This window comes from Pristiophorus japonicus, chromosome 8, assembly GCF_044704955.1.
Source record: "Pristiophorus japonicus isolate sPriJap1 chromosome 8, sPriJap1.hap1, whole genome shotgun sequence".
Classification (NCBI taxonomy): Eukaryota; Metazoa; Chordata; class Chondrichthyes; family Pristiophoridae; genus Pristiophorus; species Pristiophorus japonicus.
In genome coordinates, this window is record NC_091984.1 from 228987008 (window position 1) to 229012583 (window position 25576).

Genomic DNA, 25576 nt, shown 5'->3' on the forward strand with positions numbered 1-25576 from the left:
AAAAAATCCCATGGCTCTATTTAGAAGACGAGCAGGAGAGTTATTCCCGGTGTCCTGGCCCCAGAGGCTGCCCGAAAAGCTGGGAAGGAGCATGAGAGGAGGGAAGAGCCGGAGATTAAATGCTGGGGGGATTATCAGGCGCACTTTCTTTATTAAGAGCCATGATTACATTGGTCTCGATTAATGTCAACGGACTGAGGGAGGAGAAGAAATTGCAGCAGTTGTTTTAAAGGCACGGACCTGTTGTATCTGCACAAAACGTTTTGGCATGAAGATATCCTAGATAGAGTTCGGAAGCTTTGGTTATGATCAATTTTTAAAGTACACTAGATTATTTTATGTTAAGGGAGACAAATTAAACTTCAGGTTTTGATGTTAATATGTGTTGGAGGAACGGCAGTGCAGAGGGGCGGAAAGGATTTGCGTGATACAATGGAATGATCATGATGTTGAAAATGCTTTTAACATTGAATAAATTATTTTTTTAAAAGTGGGTAGCACCCTCGCATCTGAGACAGAAGGTTGTGGGTTCAAGTCCCGCTCCAGGGATTCGAACACATAAATCTAGGCTGACACTCCAGTGCAGTGCTGAGGGATTGCTGCACTGATGGAGGTGCCGTCTCTCGGATGAGACGTTAAACCCGGGCCCCATCTGCCCTCTCAGGTGGATGTAAAAGTTCCCATGACAGTATTTTGAAGAAGAGCAGGGGAGTTAACCTCGGTGTCCTGGCCAATATTTATACGAACATACGAACAATGACAGACAGGTAAAGACTATCTGGTCCCACACAATCACAATACCTTGTGTATCACAACTCCATCCGACTCAAAACCATGAGATCTCCTGGGAGAGGCAAAAATAACAGATAAAAAAACCCAGGCCAATTTTGGAAAAACAAATCTGGGAAATTCCTCTCCGACCCATCTCGGTGATCGAGACTAGACCAGGAGATCAGTCTGGCCATTAAATTCCCTGCAGTACCTACCTTCTGTAAGAGGTGACCTCCGCCACAGCCAGAAATAAATCCAGCTTTTGTTTATCCCTCAATTGACATAACAAAAGCAGATGATCTGGTCATTACATTACTGTTTGTGGGAGCTTGATGTGTGCTACTTGGTGCCGTGTTCCCCACATTACAACAGTGACTACACTCCAAGAAGTAATTGGCTGTAAAGTGCTTTGTGCTATCCCAGGGTTGTGAAAGGTGCTATATAGATGCAAGTTGTTCTTTTTTCTTTTATATATTCCAAGTAATGGAGACAAAATTGTGGCCCAAATTTTCAGACCAGGTGTACACTTCTTTGCTTTGGCAATGAAAGTTATGGCTTTGCAGATGGAAGCATTTATGAACTGTACACTGATTGGGAACATGAGGAACATAGGAACAGGAACAGGTCTTTTATCCCCTCAAGCCTGCTCCGCCATTCAATGAGATCATGGCTGATCTGCAACTAACTCCATATACCCGCCTTTGACCTATATCCCTTAATACCTTTGGTTAACAGAAAGCTATCAATCTCCGATTTAAAATTAACAATTGATCTAGCATCAATTGCCGTTTGCGGAACAGAGTTCCAAACTTCTACCATCCTCTGTGTGTAGAAGTATTTCCTAATTTCACTCCTGAAAGGTCTGGCTCTAATTTTTAGACCATGCCCCCTAGTCCTAGACTCCCCAACCAGCAGGAATAGTTTCTCTCTATCTACCCTATCGGTTCCCCTTAATATATGTTTTTTATTCGTTCCGGGTGTGGGCACCGCCGGCAAGACCAGCATTTATTGACCATCCCTAATTGCCCTTGCGAAGGTGATGGTGAGCCGCCTTCTTGAACCGCTGCAGTCCATGTGGTGAAGGTGCTCCCACAGTGCTGTTAGTGAGGGAAATCATGGAAAACTTCGAATAGATCACCCCTTAACCTTCTAAATTCTAGGGAAGACAATCCTAAATTCTGTAACCTCTCCTCTTAACTTAATCCTTGGAGTCCGGGTATCATTCTGGTAAACCCATACTGCAGTCCCTCCAAGGCCAATATATCCTCCCTAAGGTGTGATGCCCAGAACAGCTCACAGTGCTCCAGGGTTTTGTACAGCTGCAGCATAACTTCTACCCACTTGTACTCTAGTCCTCTAGGTATATAGGCCAGCATTCCATTAGCCTCTTTGATTATTTTCTGTACTGTTCATGAGCATTAAGATGGCTAGCTACTGCAACATGTACAAGGAGAAATTATGAGATAGAAGTGGTGGAAAAAGAAGCAAACCTCTTGAAGAGGTTTTCAAATACTCTTAGGCTGAAGGACAATTAGTTTTGAGGGGCTGAAATGTGGAGAGAATCGGAATGAATTCCCTTGGAGCGAGAAACAGAGTTAACGTTTCAGGCCAATGACATTTCGTCAGAACTGGAAAAAGTTAGAGATGGAACAGGTTTTAAGCAAGTGCGGGGGAAAAGTGGGAGGGGAGGAAAGAACAAAAGGGAAGGTCTGCGATAGGGTGGAAGGCAGGAGAGATTAAATGACAAAAAGGGATTATGGTACAAAGCAAAAGGAGATGGTAATGGGTCAAGTAAAGAAACAGAAGATGAGTCCAGAGGAGGTGTAATTGGGAATGGCAGAATCATCAACAGGTGCCATGTGAAAAGATAGGGGCAGAGGTTCTGGTCTGAAATTGTTGAACTCGATGTTGAGTCCAGAAGGCGGTAAAGTGCCTAAACAAAAGATGAGGTGCTGTTCCTCGAGCTTACGTAATAGGCCGAGGACAGAGAGTTCAGTCTGTAAGCATGACCCCGAGCTTCCAGTCGCCTATCATTTTAATTCTCCGCTGCACTCGCACTCTTGACCTCTCTGTCCTCGGCCTCCTGGTCAATATTTATCCCTCAACCGACATCACTAAAGAAACAGATTATCTGGTCATTTTCACATTGCTGTTTGTGGGAGCTTGCTGTGCGCAAATTGACTGTCGCATTTCCTACATTACAGCAGTGACGACACTCCAAGAGTACTTCATTGGCTGTAAAGCGCTTTGTGACTTCCTGAGGTTGTGAAAGGGGCTACATCAATGCAAGTTCTTTCTTTCCTTATAACATTGAAAGAGAAGCACATGAACTCTCTGAAGACTGATGAAGCCCAGCATCTTGCTATATAAAGGTCAAGGGGGCGAGACTGCAATGGATAGGGTTTTTAACATAAAAATTTGTGATAACATTTAATTTTTCTATCTTTTAAAACACTTGCGCTGGAAAAAGTAGGCTATGCGCCTGCTTTTACCAGGCGTAAGTGTTTGAAGGATAGTCGCTGGGCAAGAACATAAGAAATAGGAATAGGAGTAGGCCGTACGGCTCCTCGAGCCTGCTCCACCATTCAATAAGATCTTGGCTAATCTGATCATGTACTCAGCTCCACTTCCCCACCCGCTCCCCATAACCCCTAATTCCCTCATCGTTTAATAAACTGTCTATTTCTTTCTTAAATTTATTCAATGTCCCAACTTCCACAGCTCTCTGAGGCAGCGAATTCCACATCTCTGTTTTAAGTGGGCGGACCCTTATTCTAACATCATGCCCTCTAGTTCTAGTCTCCCCCATCAGTGGAAACATCCTTTCTGCATCCACCTTGTCAAGCCCCCTCATAATCTTATACGTTTCGATAAGATCACCTCTCATTCTTCTAAATTTCAATGAGTAGAGGCCCAACCTACTCAACCTTTCCTCATAAGTCAACCCCCTCATCTCCGGAATCAACCTAGTGAACCTTTTCTGAACTGCCTCCAAAGCAAGTATATCCTTTTGTAAATATGGAAACCAAAACTGCACGCTGTATTCCAGGTGTGGCCTCACCAATACCTTGTATAGCTGTAGCAAGACTTCCCTGCTTTTATACTCCATCCCCTTTGCAATAAAGGCCAAGATACCACTGGCCTTCCTGATCATTTGCTGTATCTGCATACTATCCTTTTGTGTTTCATGCACAAGTACCCCCAGTCCCGCTGTACTGCGGCACTTTTCAATCTTTCTCCATTTAAAAATAACTTGCTCTTTGATTTTATCTGCCAAAGTGCATGACCTCACACTTTCCAACATAATACTCCATCTGCCAAATTTTTGCCCACTCATTTAGCCTGTCTATGTCCTTTTGCAGATTTTTTGTGTCCTCCTCACACATTGCTTTTCCTCCCATCTTTGTATTGTCAGCAAACTTGGCTACGTTACACTCAGTCCCTTCATCCAAGTCGTTAATATAGATTATAAATAGTTGGGGTCCCAGCACTGATCCCTGAGGCACCCCACTAGTTACTGGTTTCCAACCAGAGAATTAACCATTTATTCCGACTCTCTTCTCTATTAGTTAACCAATCCTCTATCCATGCTAATATATTATCCCTAACCCCGTGAGCTTTTATCTTGTGCAGTAACCGTTTATGTGACACCTTGTCAAATGCCTTCTGGAAGTGAAAATACACCACATCCACTTGTTCCCCTTTATCCATCCTGTTCGCTACATCCTCAAAGAACTCCAGCAAATTTGTCAAACGTGACTTCCCCGTCATAAATCGGTGCTGACTCTGCCTGACAAAATTTTGCTATTCCAAAATGTCCTGCTACTGTTTCTTTAATAATGGACTCCAACATTTTCCCAATCACAGATGTTAGGCTAACTGGTCCATAGTTTCCTGCTTTTTGTCTGCCTCCTTTTTTAAATAGGGGCGTTACATTTTCAGTTTTCCAATCAGCTGGGACCTCCCCAGAATCCAGGGAATTTTGGTAAATTACAACCAATGGATCCACAATCCCTGCTGCTGCTTCTCTCAAGACCCTAGGTTGCAAACCATCAGGTCGAGGGGATTTATCTGCCTTTAGTCCCATTATCTTACTGAGTACCACCTCCTTAGTGATTGTGATTGTGTTAAGTTCCTCTCCCCCTATAGCTCCTTGACTGTCCACTGTTGGAATATTGTTAGTAAAGACTGATAAAAAATATTTGTTCAGAGTTTCTGAGGTTCCAAGATGAGGAGAAACTTCTTCACCCAGAGAGTGGTGAACCTGTGGAATTCTCCAACACAGAAAGTTGTTGAGGCCAATTCACTAAATATATTCAAAAAGGAGTTAGATGTAGTCCTTACTACTAGGGGGATCAAGGGGTATGGCGAGAAAGCAGGAATGGGATACTGAAGTTGAATGTTCAGCCATGAACTCATTGAATGGTGGTGCAGGCTCAAAGGGCCGAATGGCCTACTCCTGCACCTATTTTCTATGTTTCTATGTTTCTGTCTCCATGTTCCTCATTACTAATTCTCCGGTCATGTCGTCTAAGGGACCAATATTTACTTTAGCCACTCTTTTTCTTTTTATACACCTGTAGCAACTCTTGCTATCTGGTTTTATATTTCGTGCTCGTTTACTTTCATAGTCTATCTTCCCTTTCTTAATCATTTTTTTAGTCATTATTTGCTGGCTTTTAAACGTTTCTCAGTCATCTGTCCTCCCACTAGTTTTGGCCACTTTGTATGACCTAGCTTTAAATTGGAAATCGTCCTTTATTTCTTTACTTGGCCACGGATGGCTATCTTTTCTTTTACACCGTTTCCTCCTCACTGGAATAAGAGTTGGGCAAATGGCTCCAATCTCTGCCCCGCGGATGTCCTTCTCCCGGGGATGCGTGCGATTGGTCAAAAGACCGTAAATTCCGGTTCTCGGCACATGTCCATCGCGGGCTGAGAACCTGTATTTGCGAGGCCTGTTCAGTTGCGCGCGCACATCGTACGCACTCAGAGCGGCTGCAATTTACAGCCCTTTATAAAGGGTACCACCTGACTTTATTTGTTGCCTTTACTAGGGGGCAGAATATAGGCTTGTATATGATGTTAGCAATGGCTCAGTGGGTAGCACCCTTGCCTCTGAGTCAGAAAGTTGTGGGTTCAAGTCCCACTCAAGTACAGAAATCTATGCTGACACTCCCGGTGCAGTGCTGCAGGAGTGCTGCACTGTCGGAGGTGCTGTCTTTTGGATGAGATGTTAAACTGAGGCCACTGCTCCCACAGTGGAAAAAGATCCCACTGTGCTATTTCGAAGAAGAGCAGGGGAGTTATCCCAGGTATCCTGGCCAATGTTTATTCCTCAGCCAACATCACTTAGAACAGATTATTTGGTCATCATCTCAGTGCTGTTGTGGGAGCTTGCTGTGTGCAAATTGGCTGCTGTGTTTCCTACATTACAACAGTGACTACACCTCAAAAATACTTAATTGGCTGTCAGGCACTGCGAGGCGTCCTGATAACAAAAGGTGCTATACATAGGTAAGTCTTTCTTTTTACGTATGTCCAGTCCTTCAACTCTTAAATAGGATTACACAGGGTATACGGCACAGAAATAGGCCATTTGGCCCAACCAGTCCATGCCAGCGTTTATGCTCCACATGAGCCTCCTCCCGTCTTTCCTCATCTAAATCTATCAGCATAACCCTCTGTTCCCTTCTCCCTCATATGCTTGTCTAGCCTCCCCTTTAAATGCATCGATACTATTCGCTTCAACCACTCCCTGTGGTAGCGAGCTCCACATTCTCACCACCTTCTGGGTAAAAGACGTTTCTTGCATCGTTACTACCCAGTCCTCTCTCCAGAGCTGACCCAGTTTCTATTTGTTACAGGATGCTCTACCAGTGAGCGTCTGTATCTCTCTGCTCGGCTGACAGAGTTATGCCTATGGAATCTTTTATTCCCGCTGAGAGACTCCGGCGAACAGCCGATAGAGATATATATATATATAAATATTCAGCGGCGATGTGGCTGGAAGGTTTGAATTCACAAACCAATGAGCCAAATCCAAGGCTGCAAAATCCAATAAAATCTGCCTCATTTTCCTATTGCCGATTGTTTGAAGATCCCACTGATTATTAACCAACAGCACGATGCTGCAGGATGTTTACAATGAATACAGATGGACAATCCATGCTTTAAGAATACATATCTGTAAGGATAGGGGTGGGTAAACTGCCTCGTCTCATAGCTGTGGCCAGGTCCCCAGTCCTTCCTCTCGCTTGCATCGTACAAACTTAGCTCGTCTTCACCATTGCAACCAGCACTTAGTCAGTGGCTCCGTGAGTAAATTGGAGCGTGTGGCGTGACCACTGATCAGTTCAGATGAGAACAATCCAAGCTTCGATCCCCCATCTGTGCTGATATCAGCTGAGGAGAACGGGACCGGTGGCATGGTACTGGACTAGTGATCCAGAGGCTTGGACTAATGATCCACGAGACATGAGTTCAAATCCCACCATGGCAGCTGGGGAATTTAAATTTAATTAATTAAATCTGGAATTAAAAAGCTAGCATCAGTAATGGTGACCATGAAACTACCAACAACAACTACAACTTGTATTTATATAGCGCCTTTAACAGGAGTATTATGAGATTAAAAAAAATGTAACACCAAGCTGCATAAGTAGAAATTAGGGCAGGTGACCAAAAGCTTAGTCAAAGAGGTAGGTTTTAAGGAGCGTCTTGAAGGAGGAAAGAGAAGCAGAGAGGTTTTAGGGAGGGAGTTCCAGAGCTTGGAGCCCAGGCAACAGAAGGCAGGGCCACCGATGGTTGACGGTTATAATCATGGAAATTCAAGAGGGCAGAATTAGAAGAGCAGACACCAGATTGTCGTTAAAAACCCATCTGGTTCACGAATGCCCTTTAGGGAAGGAAATCTGCCGTCCTTACCCGGTCTGGCCGATATGTGACTCCAGACCCACAGCAATGTGGTTGGCTTTTAATTGCCCTCTGAAATGGCCCAGCGAGACCCTCAGTTGTGTAAAGCAGCTCACCGCCACCTTCTCAAGGGCAATTAGAGACAGGCAAAAAAATGCCAGCCTTGCCAGCAACGCCCACAATCTTTAAGGTTTGAGCTTGGCTTTGCACTTGTCTTCACACATTTTTTTTGAATGATGCAATCAAATAAGTAAGCCATGTAAAGATGCCATCCCTATTCTACCGGTAGTTCTCATCTGATGCAAACCTTGACGCATTTTTTAAAGCGACTTGCTGTGCGTGAATGAAGTGAGATGCAAAGCTGTGAAGAGATTAAATAACCTAAGGTTGGCGTAACAATAATGAGTTTAATAAATCTGAAGTCTATTATCAAACAAAATGATAATTAACGGCTCAACCAATTCATTGTTCCAATAACAGCCCACGCAGGTAAAATATTTCTTAGCATATTAGTTTTCAAGAGGCTTAATCTACTCATCTGAAGGAAACATAACGAGTTGCATGCACATCGTGGTGACCAGAACAATCCCTGATTCTGCACTGGAACCAAATTATATCCAGCAGTATCTGTGACCGATTGTTTCATTGATCAATGGGGCAGAAATCTCGGCCTCCCTAGGTCCGTACGGAGTGTGTACGGAGTGTGTACGGTCCCGGGAAGGCATCGCAAAAGCCGGTTTTCAGCGCACAATGCGCATGCGCTGAAAACCGGCTGTTCCGATCTGTCCAGCAGGAGCTGGACAGATCTTCCGTATCTCGGGAGCGAATACATTTGCAAGGGCAAGATTGCGGGATTTACCCATATCTTGCCCAGCAAATGTCCTCAAAGCTTTTGGGCCTGATACAGGCGTAAGAGTTTTAAAATACACAAAAATATTTTAAAATAAAATTATAAAAACACATTTTATTGTTAGAAAAGCCCTCCCCACACATATTTTAAACCATAATTTTAAAAACTTTTTTAAAAATTGGAAAAAAAAAATGTTTTTAATTCATAAATAACTTTAATTTAAATTAATAAAAAATATGTTGTGTATTTTTTCAATTTTTTATTATTGATTTTGTGTGGGGGGTTTCCCAATCATAATAATGGGTACTCCAACTTACGGAGTTCCCATTATTATGAATGAGAACATTATCATCATAGGCAGTCCCTCGAAGCGAGGATGACTTGCTTCCACGCCAAAAAGGGATGAGTGCACAGGTGTTTAATGAAGGACTTAATATTCCAGATCCTGAACTACATATTGAAGGGTGGGAGATGCCTGTGTGTGGATTTATTTAACGTGTGGTGGCCGGTGCACACCAGCCACCACACGGGCTTGACAGAGCTGGGTCTTGGTCCAGTGGCAAGGGTTAACCAGGACGACTGGAGACCAGCTCTGCTGCACAGACCGAGCGCGCGCACACATACCGCGGTGTGGGCTGGGCCCGTGCTGCCCCTGGGCCCTCGCCTCTTCTGGGCCCCAGACTCACACCTCTCCTGGGCCCCCGATCACTTCCCTCTACAAACTCTTGCCGCCCCTTCGCCCCTCCTGCTGTGCCTGCCCGCACTGCAGTCAGCGACCTGGCTTCGTAGCCGTCGCCCTCCTGCAGCAGCACGCGCTGCTCCCTGCAGTGGTATGCCCCCGCACGCTGCTCCCTCCGATGGCCCCGGCCTGCTGCTGATGGTCTTGCAAGCTGGGACCAGGCCGATTTCCGGGCCGGGCCACCGCACACTGCTCCCTCTGATGGCGCCGGCCTGCTGAGAATGAGAACATACTTTACCTGATTGGCTGCCCAGAACCACGTGACTGCAGCTCTAGCCCTGCGCATGTCCCGACGTGCACGCGCTGCGACGCGCAGTCAGAGGAGGCCTGAGGACCGGGAACTCGCGCGGGCGCAGCAGGATAAGGTAAGTGCGCTTTAAAAAAAAGTTTTTTTACCCGATCGCCCGCAGGAAGCAGCCGACTGGGATTTCTGGGCCAATGTCGTGCCAGCAAACTGGGAAAGTATTTTGAAATGGTCAACGTTTCCCCCTTAATCAAAGACCAGCCAGAGAAAGAAAGAAAGAACTTGCATTTATATAGCGCCTTTCACGACCACCAGGTGTCTCAAAGCGCTTTACAGCCAATGAAGTACTTTTGGAGGGTAGTCACTGTTGTAATGTGGGAAATGTGGCAGCCAATTTGCGCACAGCAAGCTCCCACAAACACGGCACTATTTCAAAGAAGAGCAGGGGGGTTATCCCCGGTGTCCTGGCCCAATATTTATCCTTCAATCAACATATCGAAAAGAGATTATCTGGTCATTCTCACATTGCTGTTTGTGGGAGCTTGCTGTGAGCAAATTGGCTGCCGCGTTTCCCACATTACAGCAGTGACTGCACTCCAGAAGTACTTCATTGTCGGTATAGCGCATCGAGACATCTGGTGGTCGTTAAAGGCGCTATATAGATGCAAGCCTTTTTTTTCCTGCTGCGCTCCCATTGGAACTGTGTCAGACGTGTGCTGGAAGGGCTGTGTCTTTTCATTCTCGCAGATCTTCCCAACAATGTCAGTACCCATTTAGCCGTGAGGTAGACTGGAACCCACCTGTGGCGAGTCCCTTGCTCGGGTGGGATTACGCTTGCAGGAACATATTACCAGGTGCGGCATGTGAATCCCAATAACCTAATCACTGGAATATACAAACCCAAGTCGTTCACATTGAGTAACGAGTTGAACGTGAAGTACAGGCCCATTTTCCACACACTTTTGACAGATTGAGTAGATTGGGCCTGTACTCTCTGGAGTATAGAATGAGAGGTAGTTTCATTGAAACATTTAAGATTCTGAAGGGGATTGACAGGGTAGATGCTGAGAGGTTGTTACCCCTGGCTGGAGAGTCTAGAACTAGGGGGTCATAGTCTCAGGATAAGGGGTCGGATATTTAGGACTGAGATGAGGAGGAATTTCTTCACTTAGGGTCGTGCATTTTTGGAATCCCTACCCCAAAGCGCTGTGAATGTTGAATTGTTGAATGTATTCAAGATTGAAGTGGATAGATTTTTGGACTCGGTGGGGGAATCAAGGGATATGGGAATCGGGCGGGAAAGTGTTGAGGTCGAAGTTTAGCCATGATCTTACTGAATGGCGGAGCAGGCTCGAGGGGCTGTATGGTCTACTCCTGCTCCTATTTCTTATGTTTTTATCACGTAGATGGAGGTTTTGACATCGAGTTGTACCCGACTGAGACACTTAAACATCAGCCCATTTGACGAATCAGAGTAATGATCACAATAAGTGATGCAGAAATATGTGCATTGTTATCACTGTCTAATATCTTCAGTTTGAAATGCCAAAACGTATATTGCCCTTGGCAGCCAAAAAATAAAATTAAAAGTCCTTTAAAATGACTCAATAAATAGGAGAGAGAGGGTACCCAGAGGAGATTTACGAGGATGTTGCCACGACTGGAGAATTTTAGCCATGAGGAAAGATTGGATAGGCTGGCGATGGTTTCTTTGGAACAGAGGAGGCTGAGGGGAGACCTTATTGAGGTGTATAAAGTTATGAGGGGGCCTAGATAGAGTGGATAGGAAGGACCTGTTTCCCTTCGCAGATGGGTCAATAACCAGGGGACGTAGATTTAAAGTCGTTGGTAGAAGGATTAGTGGAGATTTTGAGAAGAACTTTGTTCACCCAGAGGGTGGTGGGAGTCTGGAAATCACTGCTTGAAAGGGATGGTAGAGGCAGAAACCCTCATTGTATTTAAAAAGTACTTGGATGTGCACCTGAAGTGCTGTAACCCACAGGGCTACGGACCGAGAGCTGGAAAGTGGGATCAGGCTGGGTGGCTCTTTGTCGGCCGGCACGGACACGATGGGCCGAAATGGCCTCCTTCTGTGCTGTAAATTTCTATGACTCTATGAAAGCGCCAGTCTTTACTATTCGGTTATTCAAAAAGTGCAGTAAATTAAGAAATAATTTGCGGCTCCCTCAAGCCGGCCCGCCTTTATTAAGCATTAATTTTAGCAGTTCTTGGCTCAGTTGCTGGGCGGGACAATACACAAGTGTTAGCTTTTATAAAAGTACATATATATATTGCCAGCTCACCCGTAATTCGTTGATTTCAATGCAACCGTCCTGGATTTGCAGGTTAAATGAAATCGCTTCATCATCTATCAAGAGGTCCACAGTTATTTACTGAGGCATGTGCTCACACTGAAGCAAAGGGGCCTTTACAGCTCACGCACATTAATAACTGAAGCTGGCATGTGTAATTCATCAAAAGGCATGAGAAAAACGACTTTGAGTCTAATGTGAGTGAACTGGGGGAGTGTGAATTTCTCCTTCAACATCCAAGGTGTGTGGAGCAGTCAATTTCTGCACTTTGATGAAGTATTGTCTCCCTGCTGCAGTTGTTCTTAAACCTCTTAAATAAAGATAGACTTATATAGCGCCTTTCACATCCACCGGACGTCTCAAAGCACTTTACAGCCAATGGGGTGTGGTCACTGTTGTATTGTGGGAAACATGGCAGAACAATTTGGGCACAGCAAGCGTCCACACACAGCAATGTGATAATGACCAGATAATCTGTTTTTGTGATGTTGATTGAGGGATAAATATTGGCCCCAAGGACAGAAGAACATAAGAAATAGGAACAGGAGTAGGCCATATGGCCCCTCAAGCCTGCTTTGCCATTTAATGCGATCATGGCTGATCCAATCATGGACTCAGGTCCACTTCCCTGCCCGCTCCCCATAACCCCTTATTCCCTTATCAGATAAGAAACTGTCTATCTCTGTCTTAAATGTATTCAATGTTCCAGCTTCCACAGCTCTCTGAGGCAGCGAATTCCACAGATTTACAACCCTCAGAGAAGAAATTCCTCTTCATCTCAGTTTTAAATGGGTGGCCCCTTATTCTAAGATTATGCCCTCTAGTTCTAGTCTCCCCCATCAGTGGAAACATCCTCTCTGAATCCACCTTGTCAAGCCCCCTCAAAATCTTATACGTTTCAATAAGATCACCTCTCATTCTTCTGAATTCCAGTGAGTAGAGGCCCAACCTCCTCAACCTTTCCTTAAAAGTCAACTCCCTCATCTCCAGGGATAACCCCCCCTGCTCTTCTTCGAAATAGTGCCTGTAATATTTCTAGAGAGCACACAGCACACATAAGCCTTTAAGATGAAGCAGCTTCCGGAAGCCTCCAGAAGCTCCTTGTCAGGTGACCTGATCTCTTTATTAAACATAGCACCGGCTGCAGAAACAGGAGTCCACAGTGTGGAGCTACGGACATTACAGTGCTGTGGAATCTTTCACATCCACCTGAGAGGGCAATCGGGTAGCGCTGAACATTTTGCCCCAGTAGGACCCCAGGACTCAAAGGAAGTGGAGCGCCAGAGATTGCTTTGAGGGGCGGAAAGGGTAATTCAGTGGCAGGGGCGAGACTTGCCCGCAATCGGGGCGCGGGGCAATTTCGCCCCCTTTGAGAAGGACGATACAGAGAAGCTATTTCTTCTGGTGGGAGGGGTGGAAGGCAGAGTCCAGAAAATTGGGGAAAGCAACAAATTTAAAATTTCATTGAAACGCACATTTTCCACACAAAGTGTAGCAAAGATCTGGCATTCCCTCCCCCAGCGGGCCGTGAGGCCGATGGAAAGATTCAAGGCTGAGATCGACAGAATTTTGTTAGGTGAGTGGGAACCAGGGGTATGGATCCAAGGCGGGTAGATGGAGTTGAGTTACAGTTCAGTCGTGATCTAAAGTACAACAGGCTCGAGGGGTTGAATGGCCTCTTCCTGTTATTATGTTCTTATCACTGTCAATATGATTCTCAGCATTGCCGTTCCACTGGGGAGCTTGTTGCCTAGGTTACTGGGACTCCGCTACTCAACACTTGGATGGAATATCTGTTTACTTATGTCACAGTTCCAAAGTCCGAGCACGGACTGAGAGCAGGCCCGGTTGCGTTTGTTTTCACATCGCAATGCGCCCGAAATCAGCGTGACTTTCGCAAAAGAATTTTGAGCGCAAATTACCATCGGCGCAAATTGAGTTTCCGCGCTCTTTTGCGCTAGATTAAAAAACATTGCTCTAGAAGCAAGCCCCACCCACAAAACTGGCCACACCCCCCCCCCACCCCAGGGTGAATGAATCACCATGGCGACTTTACACTAATTGCGCTCATTTACAGGCCTTCGAGGAGGCTCCAGAAATTTAGCTGGATTGTTTGGGCGCAAGGACACTAATAGATAAGTTTTAAAAGCTTTTGAATGTGATTGTTTTTTTTTAATTGTTAAAACTGACAACTGTTACCCCAATCTGACCAGCAAAATGGTTTTGTAAATTTTTTGAGAAAGTCATTTTCATTCATTTTAAATGGGATCTGGTGGTGGATTGAAACTGTGATTTTTTTGTGATTTTTTGTGATAGACGCATTTTCAGCTGAATTAATCAAACTGCACCAATTTGCCACATTAAATATATCAAGGAATATTTTTTAAAGCAAGTTTTTTTTTAATTATATTTTAAAATGCTCTGGCAGATATTGCATTCGGCGAAAGATATATGAGTTTGAGCAGAAGCTCGAAAAAAAAAACTTCTGAAAACAGGCACAATTTGGAGCATAATTTGCATTCGCTGATTGTAATTTGCTGATTATGCCCAAAGTGGAATCTCTATTATTTTATGTTTTTAAACGAGTTGTCACGTTTTGTGCTGTGTGCACTATCTTCCAAATGTTTGCCTATTCTGGAGATTTAAAAAAACACCCACACACCAGTGTGCCAGTTCTCTCTTCAATAACAATTTATGTAACAACTTCAACATAGCTAACTATCCCAGGGGTCTTAAAAGAGATATTATCATCAGAACATAAGGAGCAGGAGTAGGCCATTCGGCCCCTTGAGCCTGCTCCGTCACTCCATAAGATCAAGGCTGATCTTTGACCCCAACTCCACTTTCTCTACCCGATCCCCATATCCCTTGATTCCCCTAGAGTCCAAAGATCTCTCGATCTCAGCCTTGAATATACTCAACGATTCAGCATTCACAGCCCTCTGGGGCAAAGAATTGCAAAGATTCACAACCCTCTGAGCGAAGAATTTCCTTCACATCTCAGTCTTAAATTTCCTCTTCATCTTAGTCTTTAAAGGCACTCCTTATCCTGAGACTGTGCCCTCTAATTATGGACTCTGCAGCCAGGGGAAACAACCTCTCAGCATCTATCAACAACAGAAGCAAATGAAGAAAAGTTTGGTCAAAGAGGTATGTTTTAATGAGGGTCTTAAATGAGGTGGAGAGATGTAGGGAGAGGATACCAGAAGGTTGCCGAAGGAGTTCTCAGAGGAAATAACTCAGTGCTGTGTGGCAGTTTAAAAAGTAGCTTGTGGCCATCTTTGTCACTCACTGGCAGGTGAGACGAAGGGTGGATTTTGTGTGGCACAAAGACTAGGGGGCTGAAATATTCCTGTTGGCACCTCCGGGGGGGGGGGGCGCTAATGGGGCGGAGGAGCCTTTTCGCCCGGGGGAGGGGGGTGCTACTGCTTCCTGGGAAATTGCTCGGGGGTTTGCGGAGGCAGCGCCGTGCCCCACCGTTAGCGCCCCGGGCCGCCGCGCAACCCGTCGATGATGTCATTGCCGTGCACGGCGACCCCTCACCGCCCCCACACCGACCCCTCACCGCCCCGCACCAATCCCTTACCGCCTCATGGGGGAAATTGATGAGGGGCGGTAAGCCCAATAACAATGGCGGGGGTGGGAGTTCTGCACCAGGCGGAGAAAGTCCCGCCCCCAGATGGTTACCGTCCCAAATTGGGGCGCAGGGCAATTTCGGCCCCTCGGTTAACGAACAGTCAGTAATATTATACATTGGCCTAGAATTTGCGGTCAGTGGCGAAGCAATGGTGCTTGACACTGATCTTGTAGAAAGCTGCCCACAAAGAGTTAACGATCTCTGTGGCACCAATTTCAGCTCTCCCGACCTTAGTTTGAATCCGGCGCCAAATCCAGCGAATCACCAGCATCCAACAACAGTGATGTCAGCAACCTGGCTAAGCAGCCAATCACATTGAAGAATCCTCACAGGCAGCAAACCAAGAAGTAAACTGCACAGATTCTAATTTACTTCTAATAAATTTTGCAGCGAGCGAAATAACGATTGGGACATACACATGGTATTCAGGTAGAAGCTGAAATATCATAAACAAACTTTAAAAAAAAATGATTATATTAAAACTTTGCATTTCATAATCATATTAATGGAAAGATTTGTCATTCTGCAAATATAAAATTAGTTTTTTCAGTACCAAGACAGTTTTTCAGCAGTCAGTGCGCCCTTAGAAACCCAGTTACACCTCTTTCAACAAGGCGTAATGTTTTAGTGGGGTTTAACAGCAATATTCCAGCGTAAAGGAGGATGCCTTGATCAGTTCCACTGATTTCACCGATTGCCGGCTCTGGGGAGACCCACAGCGCAGCCTTGTGGCAGAGCAGGGAATGACTGACTGCACCTTCGGGATTCCCGCGATTGTCTGTGCATGCGCTAAATCCTGAAGTTGCTGTCAGTTTCAAGAGGGGTAATGACGGCAAAAGCTGACAGTTTCACCGTCATTAACGCCGCAAAATCCGGGCCATTGTCAAGTCTCCGATGTAAGCTCGACAGGATCCTGGAAACAAAGACAGGTAAGCAACAAAATCGTTGTCATCGCCCGATACCCAATTTGGAGTCCGGGGTGCTAACGGGAGGCGCAAATGACCCGAATTTCTCAGTCTTTATGCCATAAACAAGCTGTGCAAAGTAGCTGATTTTCTTTACCCTGTGAACCACTAGATATGGTTTTCACTTGTCACGGTGAGACTGTAGGAGAAGATTCTCCAATACGGTATATTCTCATTAATTTCGACAAACCGCAGGCAGCAGGAATAGAATTAGTGCTTTCGGATTGTGCAAAAAGTTTACTGCGTGTAATATGTGCTATGAACGTAATGATAGCTTAGCCTAAAAAACATTATTACATTACTGAGAAAGAAAGGAAGGACCGACCGACTGACCATCAATGTAAAGCCAATGAGTGACAATGACATCTATTCTGGGGATAGAGGGGTGGGGAGGGGGAGTAGGGGGGGGGTGGGGAGTGGGGGGGGGGAGTCGGTTGGGGAGGGAAAGCATAAAAACCCTTTGTTCCACAAGATGGTGCAGTATATTCTTCTTGTGACATAACAACAAGATAGTTGATTTAGTGCAAAATGTAGGACCTGGCAGAATTAATCGCGTAAATGATTGGTAGACAATGTAAATCAACGGGTCCTGGCCAATATTTATCCCTCAATCAACATAACAAAAACAGATTATCGCGTCATTATCCCATTGCGGCTTGTGGGAGCTTGCTGTGCGCAAATTGGCTGCCGCGTTTCCCACATTACAACAGTGACTCCACTCCAAAAGTACTTCATTGGCTGTAAAGCACTTTGAGACGTCCGGTGGTCATGAAAGGCGCTATATAAATGCAAATCTTTCTTTCTTTCTTAATCGCACCCAGGGACCGGCCCAACGAAGGCCCTGCTTATGCCAGGCAAGAATAAGAAGGCAAGAAAAATCCTGCCTATCTTTAACTATCCATCAGCTTTGACTTGAAACTGGCAAAAGTTCCCTTGAAGATCATTCAGTTTGAATAACAGTTACACAGAATTACATCGAATGTACAGGCCATTCGGCCCATCGGGTCCGTGCCGGTGTTTATGCTCCAAATGAGTCTCCTCCCGCCCTACTTCATCTAACCCAATCAATATATCCTTCTATCCCTTTCTCCCTCGTGTACCTACCTAGCTTTCCCTTAAATGTATCTAAGCTAATCACCTCAGCTACCATATGAAAGCCAAATCTGTCTTGTATTGATGGCTCCTAGTTTTGGATTCCTCCACAAGTGGAAAGATATTCTCTGCATCTACCCTATCAAACTCCTTTCATAATGTTAAAGACCTCCATCAACTATCTCTTTTCTAGAACACAGAGCCCCAACCTATCGAGGCTGGAATCTAAACTTGAACCTTCGTAATCGCCAATGTAAGGCTGGAGGAATAAGCTTCGAAGGACAATGAAGCATGCTCCCCAATGAATTGATATCACAGTTTATTGTGGAAACTTCGCCAGTTTATACACCCAACAATTCCAAACCAGTCTACTGCTTGAATGTCATACTGTTTATCCTCTTGTTATCGTTTTTAGCCATGGAATTTTTCACTTCTCAGAAACAGCCATGATTAGTCATGCGAATAGCATACTGCCTGATAGCCAGCTTTTTACAAATCTGAATATTATCCAACTGATTACTGTACACAGCAGCATCAACCGGTGCTGCCAAGAGAACTGAGACCTACTTAAAAACCAGCAATCAACAACAGTTTATTCTCAAACACAATCCTGTATCAAGTATTCACGACCTCAGGGCACCCCAAAGTGCTTTACAGCCGATGAAGTGTAGTCACTGTTGTAATGTGGGGAAAACACAGCAGCCGATATGCATACAACAAGGTTCTACAAACAGCAATGAGATAAGCGTCTAGATAACCTGCTTTTAACGATGTCGGTTGAGCGATAAATATCAACCATGACACCGGGGAATAACTCCCCTGCTCTTCTTCGAAATGGTGCCATGGGATCTTTTACGTCCACCTGAGAGGGCAGACGGAGCCTCGGTTTAACGTCACATCCGAAAGACGGCACCTCCGACAGTGCAGCGCTCCCCAAGCTTAGATTTTTGTGCTCAAGTCTCTGGAGTGGGACTGGAACGTACAACCTTCTGACTCCGAGGCGAGGGTGCTATCCACTCTGTACCTGGCCAACACTATTGCTTCTCCTTCAACCAGTGTACGCTGCATAACTGCTCACCCTCGCATCGCTGCGTGTTGCTTGATGTTTGATTGACAACTTCCACAGGAATTCTGGCTGCTAAACCAAAAGGGGAGTGATTTATCATAAGATCATAAGGATTAGGAGCAGGACCAGGCCATATGGTCCCTCGAGCCTCGATCATGGCTGATCTTCGACCTCAACTCCACTTTCCCGTCCGGTCTCCATACTCCCTTGATTCCTCAGGCGTCAAAAATCTCTCAGCCTTGAATATACTCATCGACTCAGCATCCACAGCCCTTTTGGGCACAGAATTCCAAAGATTCACAACCCTATGAGTAAAGAAATTCCTTCTCGTCTCGGTCTTAAATGGCTGACCCCTTATCCTGAGACTCTGCCCCCTAGTTCTAGACCCTTCAGCCCGGGGGGAAACAATTTCCGAGCCTCACATTATACTAAAGAGTCCTCAAAAATATTCCAAGTTTCAAGTCCTCACCATTTAAGCAACTGAAAAGATATTGCACTAACTGTACCAAACTTTACAAAGCTGCAGGACATACTTTGTTCCCCAATACCTAAGAATGTCAAACTCTCTTTCTCTCTTATATATATGTAGGTTATAGTTCTCTTTCTGCGCAACCCTCTGAACCAGTCGCTTAGCCAGCTCTTTGGCTTTTAAATGCAAAAACCGCGCATGTGCAGATCTTTGAAAGGGCCGCACTGCCTCCCCCCCCCCACCAAAATTAGATGGAACATTCCCGATCAGGTGGTCTGAATCGGGAGCATTCGGAAAATATTGGGTGCAGCCTGCAACGTTCCATTCAATGAAGGGAAAATTGCAGGCCATAGGCTTCCTTGTCCTCTTCCGGCCTGTGCTTCTGACAAAGTGTTCCAAATGTCTAAAACACTGGTTAGGCCGCAGCTGGAGTACTGCGTGCAGGTCTGGTCACCGCATTGCCGGAAAGATGTGATTGCACCGGAAAGGGTACAGAGGAGGTTAAGAGGATTTCTTTATTTTTTTGTTTGCGACATCTTTACGTAGCACAAACATTTTTTTTTAAAGGTGCGAGATTGTTGTACAAGATCTCAAATCTTTCTGTACATGGTCAAATCTGCAGAATGAACTAAAACAGACCAAAACTCACTGTCCGAATTTAACAGACAAATACAGGAAAAATAATTGATTTTCACTTCAATAAGAGAAGCAAAAGTATAAAGGCAACGAGACTATTCAGTTATTGATATAGCGACGATCAATTATAAACATCAATATAAACACTGAACGAGATCCATCAGGCAGGCGGTCCTTCAGAAATCCCACAGATCTCACTGTCAGTCAGCATCCTAAGTGCTGGCTTGCAGTACAGTTTGCAACTCGGGCAGTACACAAGTCAGATTTTTGCCCAGAGCATCTATTTGCAGCATGTTCGATGTGCCGTCTGTTTCTTCTGTATGTCTAACCTGCACCTGCTGTGCTCATCCCACCACGGTAACTCAAAGTTCTGTTGCGATAACTTAGGTAGAGGCCTCCCAAAAGCCACCACGGCTACAAATGGGGTAATAACATAAGAACATAAGAAATAGAAACAGGAGTAGGCCAAACGGCCCCTCGAGCCTGCTCCGCCATTCAATAAGATCATGGCTGATCCGATCATGGACTCAGCTCCACTTCCCCGCCCGCTCCCCATAACCCCTTATCCCCTTATCATTCAAGAAACTGTCTCTTTCGGTCTTAAATTTATTCAGTGACCCAGCTTCCACAGCTCTCCGAGGTAGCGAATTCCACAGATTTACAACCCTCTGAGAGAAGAAATTCCTCCTCATCTCAGTTTTAAATGGGTGGCCCCTTATTCTAAGATTATGCCCTCTAGTTCTAGTCTCCCCCATCAGTGGAAACATCCTCTCTGCACCCACCTTGTCAAGCCCCCTCATAATCTTATACGTTTCGATAAGATCACCTCTCATTCTTCTGCATTCCAATGAGTAGAGGCCCAACCTACTCAACCTTTCCTCATAAGTCAACCTCTTCATCCCCGGAATCAACCGAGTGAACCTTCTCTGAACTGCCTCCAAAGCAAGTATATCCTTTCGTAAATATGGAAACCAAAACTGCATGCAGTATTCCAGGTGTGGCCTCACCAATACCCTGTACAGCTGTAGTAAGACTTCCCTGCTTTTATACTCCATCCCCTTTGCAATAAAGGCCAAGATACCATTGGCCTTCCTGATCACTTGCTGTACCCGCATACTACCCTTTTGTGCTTCATGCACAAGCACCCCCAGGTCCCGCTGTACTGCGGTACTTTGCAATCTTTCTCCATTTAAATAATAACTTTACCAGAGATAGGTTGAGTGAGTGGGCAAACACATGGCAGATGCAGTATAACGTGGATAAATGTGAAGTTATCCACTTTGGTAAGAAAAACACAAGGACAAAGTATTATTTAAATGGTTATGGTTTGGGAAGTGTAAATGTACAGAGGGACCTGGGTGTCCTTGTACACCTGTCATTGAAAGCAAACATGCAGGTGCAGCAAGCAGTTAGGAAGGCAAATGGTATGCTGGCCTTCATTGCAAGAGGATTTGAGTACAGGAGCAAAGCTGTCTTACTACAGTTATACAGGGCCTTGGTGAGACCACATCTGGAGTATTGTGTGCAGTTTTGGTCTCCTTACCTAAGCAAGGATATACTTGCCATAGAGGGAGTGCAGCGAAGGTTCACCAAACTGATTCCTGGGATGGCAGGACTGTCGTATGAGGAGAGATTGGGTCGACTAGGCCTGTATTCACTAGAGTTTAGAAGAAAGAGAGGGGATCTCATTGAAACGTATAAAATTCTGACGGGGTTGAACAGACTGGATGCGGGGAGAATGTTTCCCCGGGCTGGGAAGTCTCGAACAAGGGGTCACAGTCTCAGGATACGGGATAGGAAATTTAGGAGCGAGATGAGAAATTTTTTCACTCAGAGGGTGGTGAACCTGTGGAATTCTCTACCACAGAAGGCTGTGGAGACCAAGTCACTGAATGTATTTAAGAGGGAGATGGATAGATTTCTAGACAAAAATTGCATCAAGGGGTATGGGGAAAAAGCGGGAATATGGTGTTGAGATAGAGGATCAGCCATGATCATATTGAATGGCGGTGCAGGCTCGAAGGGCTGAATGGCCTACTACTGCTCCTATTTTCTATGCTTTTATGTTTCTATTCCACATCCTCTGGTTCAGGGAAAAAGGACAGATTTCTGGCTCTGCTTCCTGCATTCCTTTCTTTTTATACATCCACAGTTGCAAACGTTTAAGCAGCCTTTGTTCCATGATCTGCTGAATAGCCCACCGTTACCTTCATTTTTCATCAAACTCAAGTTTTGCATGTCGCTTCGTAAACACACAGTCACCTAAATTCACAATTATTTCATCGGGCTGTGGGTCTACGAGGGGCTTGGCCGAGTGTCCTTTCCAGGATGGAATTGCTACAGTTTCTTCCTTCTTGGGTGAAGGTTCTCGTAGAGGAGAGAGTAGCCACTGATGCCACCGACACAGTTACATCTCAATGGTACAGAGCTTTGGCTCCTCTTCGAGGTCATTAGATATAGGCTGGTGGGCAGACCTGGAGTCTTTAACAGAAACATGGAAACATAGAAAACTACAGCGCAGAAGGAGGCCATTTCGGGCCATCGTGTCCACGCCGGCCAAAAAGAGCTGCCCGGCCCTCGGTCAGCAGCCCTGAAGGTTACATATAAACCTACAAACAATGAACAATGGCGGAAAGGCAAAGAGCACCCAGCCCAACCAGTCCGCCTCATACAACTGCGACACCCCTTATATTGAAACTTTCTACACTCCACCCCAACCGGAGCCATGTGATCTCCTGGGAGAGGCAAAAACCAGATAAAAACCCAGGCTAATTTAGGGAGAAAAAAAATCTGGGAAAATTCTTCTCCAACCCATCCAGGCGATCAAAACTAGTCCAGGAGATCACTCTGGCCGTCTTTGATTCCCTTCAGTACTTACCATTATATCTGTGCCGGCCAACAAAAGGTTATCCAGTCTAATCCCAATTACCAGCTCTAGGTAGTAGAAGGTTTGTAGGCTCCCTCAGTTGCCTGGACTGGAGAATTTTGGCTATGAGGAAAGATTGGAGATTGATGTCTGTTTTCTTTGGAACAGGGGAGGCTGAGGGGAGACCTTATTGAGGTGTATAAAATTATCAGGGGGCTGGATAGAGTGGATAGGAAGGACCTGTTTATCTTGGCGGATGGGTCAACAATCAGGGGGCATAGATTTAAAGTAATTGGGGGGAGGTTTAGAGGGGATTTGAGGGGAAATTTCTTCACCCAGAGGGTGATGGGGGTCTGGAACTCACTGCCTGAAAGGGTGGTAGAGGCAGATTTAAAAAGTACCTGGATGTGCACTTAAAGTGCTGTAACCTACATGGCTACGGACTAAGAGCTGGAAAATGGGATTAGGCTGGCTAGCTCTTGGTCGGCCGGCCGGACACACGGTGGGCTGAAATGGTCTCCTTCCGTGCTGTAAATTTCTATGATTCTGAAGTGCCAGTCCCTGCCGAAACTGCCCGAATGTGGCAATACCCTGAAAAAAAACGCCTTGAACCAAAGGAGTACAAATCTCACAAGGCGGATTTGCACCTGGCTAGTGATGGTGCAGACATAAACTTGTGTCAGGCATAAACAGATCAGATCAAAGTCTCCACAAAAGACAATGAGCCACTGGGATCAGGAAAGTAACTGGCTGCCGTTTAATAATGGATGGTTTGGCCTAGATAGACACTTTGGAGTTTTGTTTCATTACCTTTAGGGATCAGGGAGAAATACTTGCATAACTTCCCCTCAGGAGGTTTAGTAAGTGGAGCAGTGCACAGTCGGACAGATTGTACATGATCCATAAATGGAGGATTAATGAGCAACATAACCTTTCTCAGTCCATCCTTTAAATTCTAATGGTAGAAACATTGCAAAAGCACATTAAAAGAAAGAAAGACTTGTATTTATATAGCGCCATTCACGACCACCGGGCATCCAAAGCGCTTTACAGCCAATGAAGTACTTCTTGAAGCGTAGTCACTGTTGCAATGCAGGAAATGCTTCAGTCAATTTGCGCACAGCAAACTCCTACAAATAGAAATGTGATCATCTGATTTAGTGATAAATATCGGTCGGGGATTACCGGGGATAACTTCCTTGCTGTTTTGCAAAATAGTGCCTTGGGAACTTTTACGTCCATCTGGAAGGACAGACCTTGGTTGAATGTCGCATCCAAAAGACAGCACCTCCGACAGTGCAGCACTCTCTCAGCACTGCACTGGGAGCGTCAGCCTAGATTTATGAGCTCAAGTCCCTGGAGTGGGGCTTGAACCCACAACCTTCTGACTCAGAGGCGAGGATGCTGCCCACTGAGTCATGGCTGACAAAAACAAGTTCTTATAAATTCAAAAATAAAGCTTTTTACTCTCTTTTGGACTCCTTAATTGTGAGAGAACTTATACTGATACAGCACCTTATCACATCCTCGGAACATTGAGACATGATTGACAACCAATAGATTGCTTTTGAAGTGCAGTCACTTATGTAGCAAGTACCTCTTCTCGCTCTTAGGCGGTCCCTCGTATCGAGGATGACACCAAAAAGGGATGAGTTCACAGGTGTTTCAATGAAGGTCCTAATATTCCAGATCCCGAACTACATCGTGAAGGGTGGAAGATGCCTGTGCGTGGATTTTTTTAACGTGGGGTGGCCGTTGCACACCAGCCACCACACGGGCTTGACAGAGCTAGGTCTTGGTCCAGTGGCAGGGATTAACCAAGACAACTGGAGACCAGTTCTGCTGCACGGGCCTAGTGCGCACACATATCGCAGTGTGGGCTGGCCCGTGCTGCCCCTGGGCCCTCGCCTCTTCTGGGCCCCGAACTCACTATAAGTACAGCACCAACCGCGAAATCTTCCCCAATATTGTTTAAAAGGTGACAAGACCAGTAAATGTTGGCTCTCAGTGGGATTTGAGGGTCCTTATACGTGAAACAAAAAGTTAACATAGAAACATAGAAACATAGAAAATAGGTGCAGGAGTAGGCCATTTGGCCCTTCCAGCCTGCAGCACCATTCAATAAGATCATGGCTGATCATTCCCTCAGTACCCCTTTCCTGCTTTCTCTCCATACCCCTTGATCCCTTTAGCTGTAAGGGCCATATCTAACTCCCTCTTGAATATATCCGATGAACTGGCATCAACAACTCTCTGCGGTAGGGAATTCCACAGGTTAACAACTCTCTGAGTCAAGAAGTTTCTCCTCATCTCAGTCCTAAATGGCTTACCCCTTATCGTTAGACTATGTCCCCTGGTTCTGGACTTCCCCATCATCGGGAACATTCTTCCCGCATCTAACCTGTCCAGTCCTGTCAGAATCTTGTAAGTTTCTATGAGATCCCCTCTCATCCTTCTAAACTCCAATGTATAAAGGCCCAGTTGATCCAGTTTCTCCTCATATGTCAGTCCCGCCATCCCGGGAATCAGTCTGGTGAACCTTCGCTGCACTCCCTCAATAGCAAAAACATCCTTCCTCAGGTTAGGAGGCCAAAACTGAACACAATATTCCAGGTGAGGCCTCACCAAGGCCCTGTACAACTGCAGTAAGACCGCCCTGCTCCTATACTCAAATCCCCTAGCTATGAAGGCCAACTTGCCATTTGCCTTCTTCATCACCTGCTGTACCTGCATGCCAACTTTCAATGACTGATGTACCATGATCCACAGGTCTCGTTGCACCTCCCCCTTTCCTAATCTGCCGCCATTCAGATAATATTCTGCCTAACATGCAGGTACAGCAAGCAATTAGAAAGGCAAATAGTTTGTTCAACCTTTTGGCCCTCTTTTAACAATGACATTTCTTCAGCCACCGATCTGCTCAACCACACCCTCGCCACCATCTTTGATGCCCTAGTCCCTATTAAAAAGATTACTCCCTCCCACCATGGCCGTTCCCCCTGGTACAGCCCTGA

The 25576-nt window shown here is 45.4% G+C and overlaps 1 protein-coding gene and 1 pseudogene across 1 annotated transcript in view; one reads left to right on the plus strand and one right to left on the minus strand.

The window, feature by feature from the left end:
* Positions 1-25576, plus strand: part of wscd2 (WSC domain containing 2) — a 370410-nt gene that overhangs the window by 279889 nt on the left and 64945 nt on the right. The window lies entirely within an intron of this gene.
* LOC139268356 (male-specific lethal 1 homolog) lies at positions 19977-22238 on the minus strand (annotated as a pseudogene).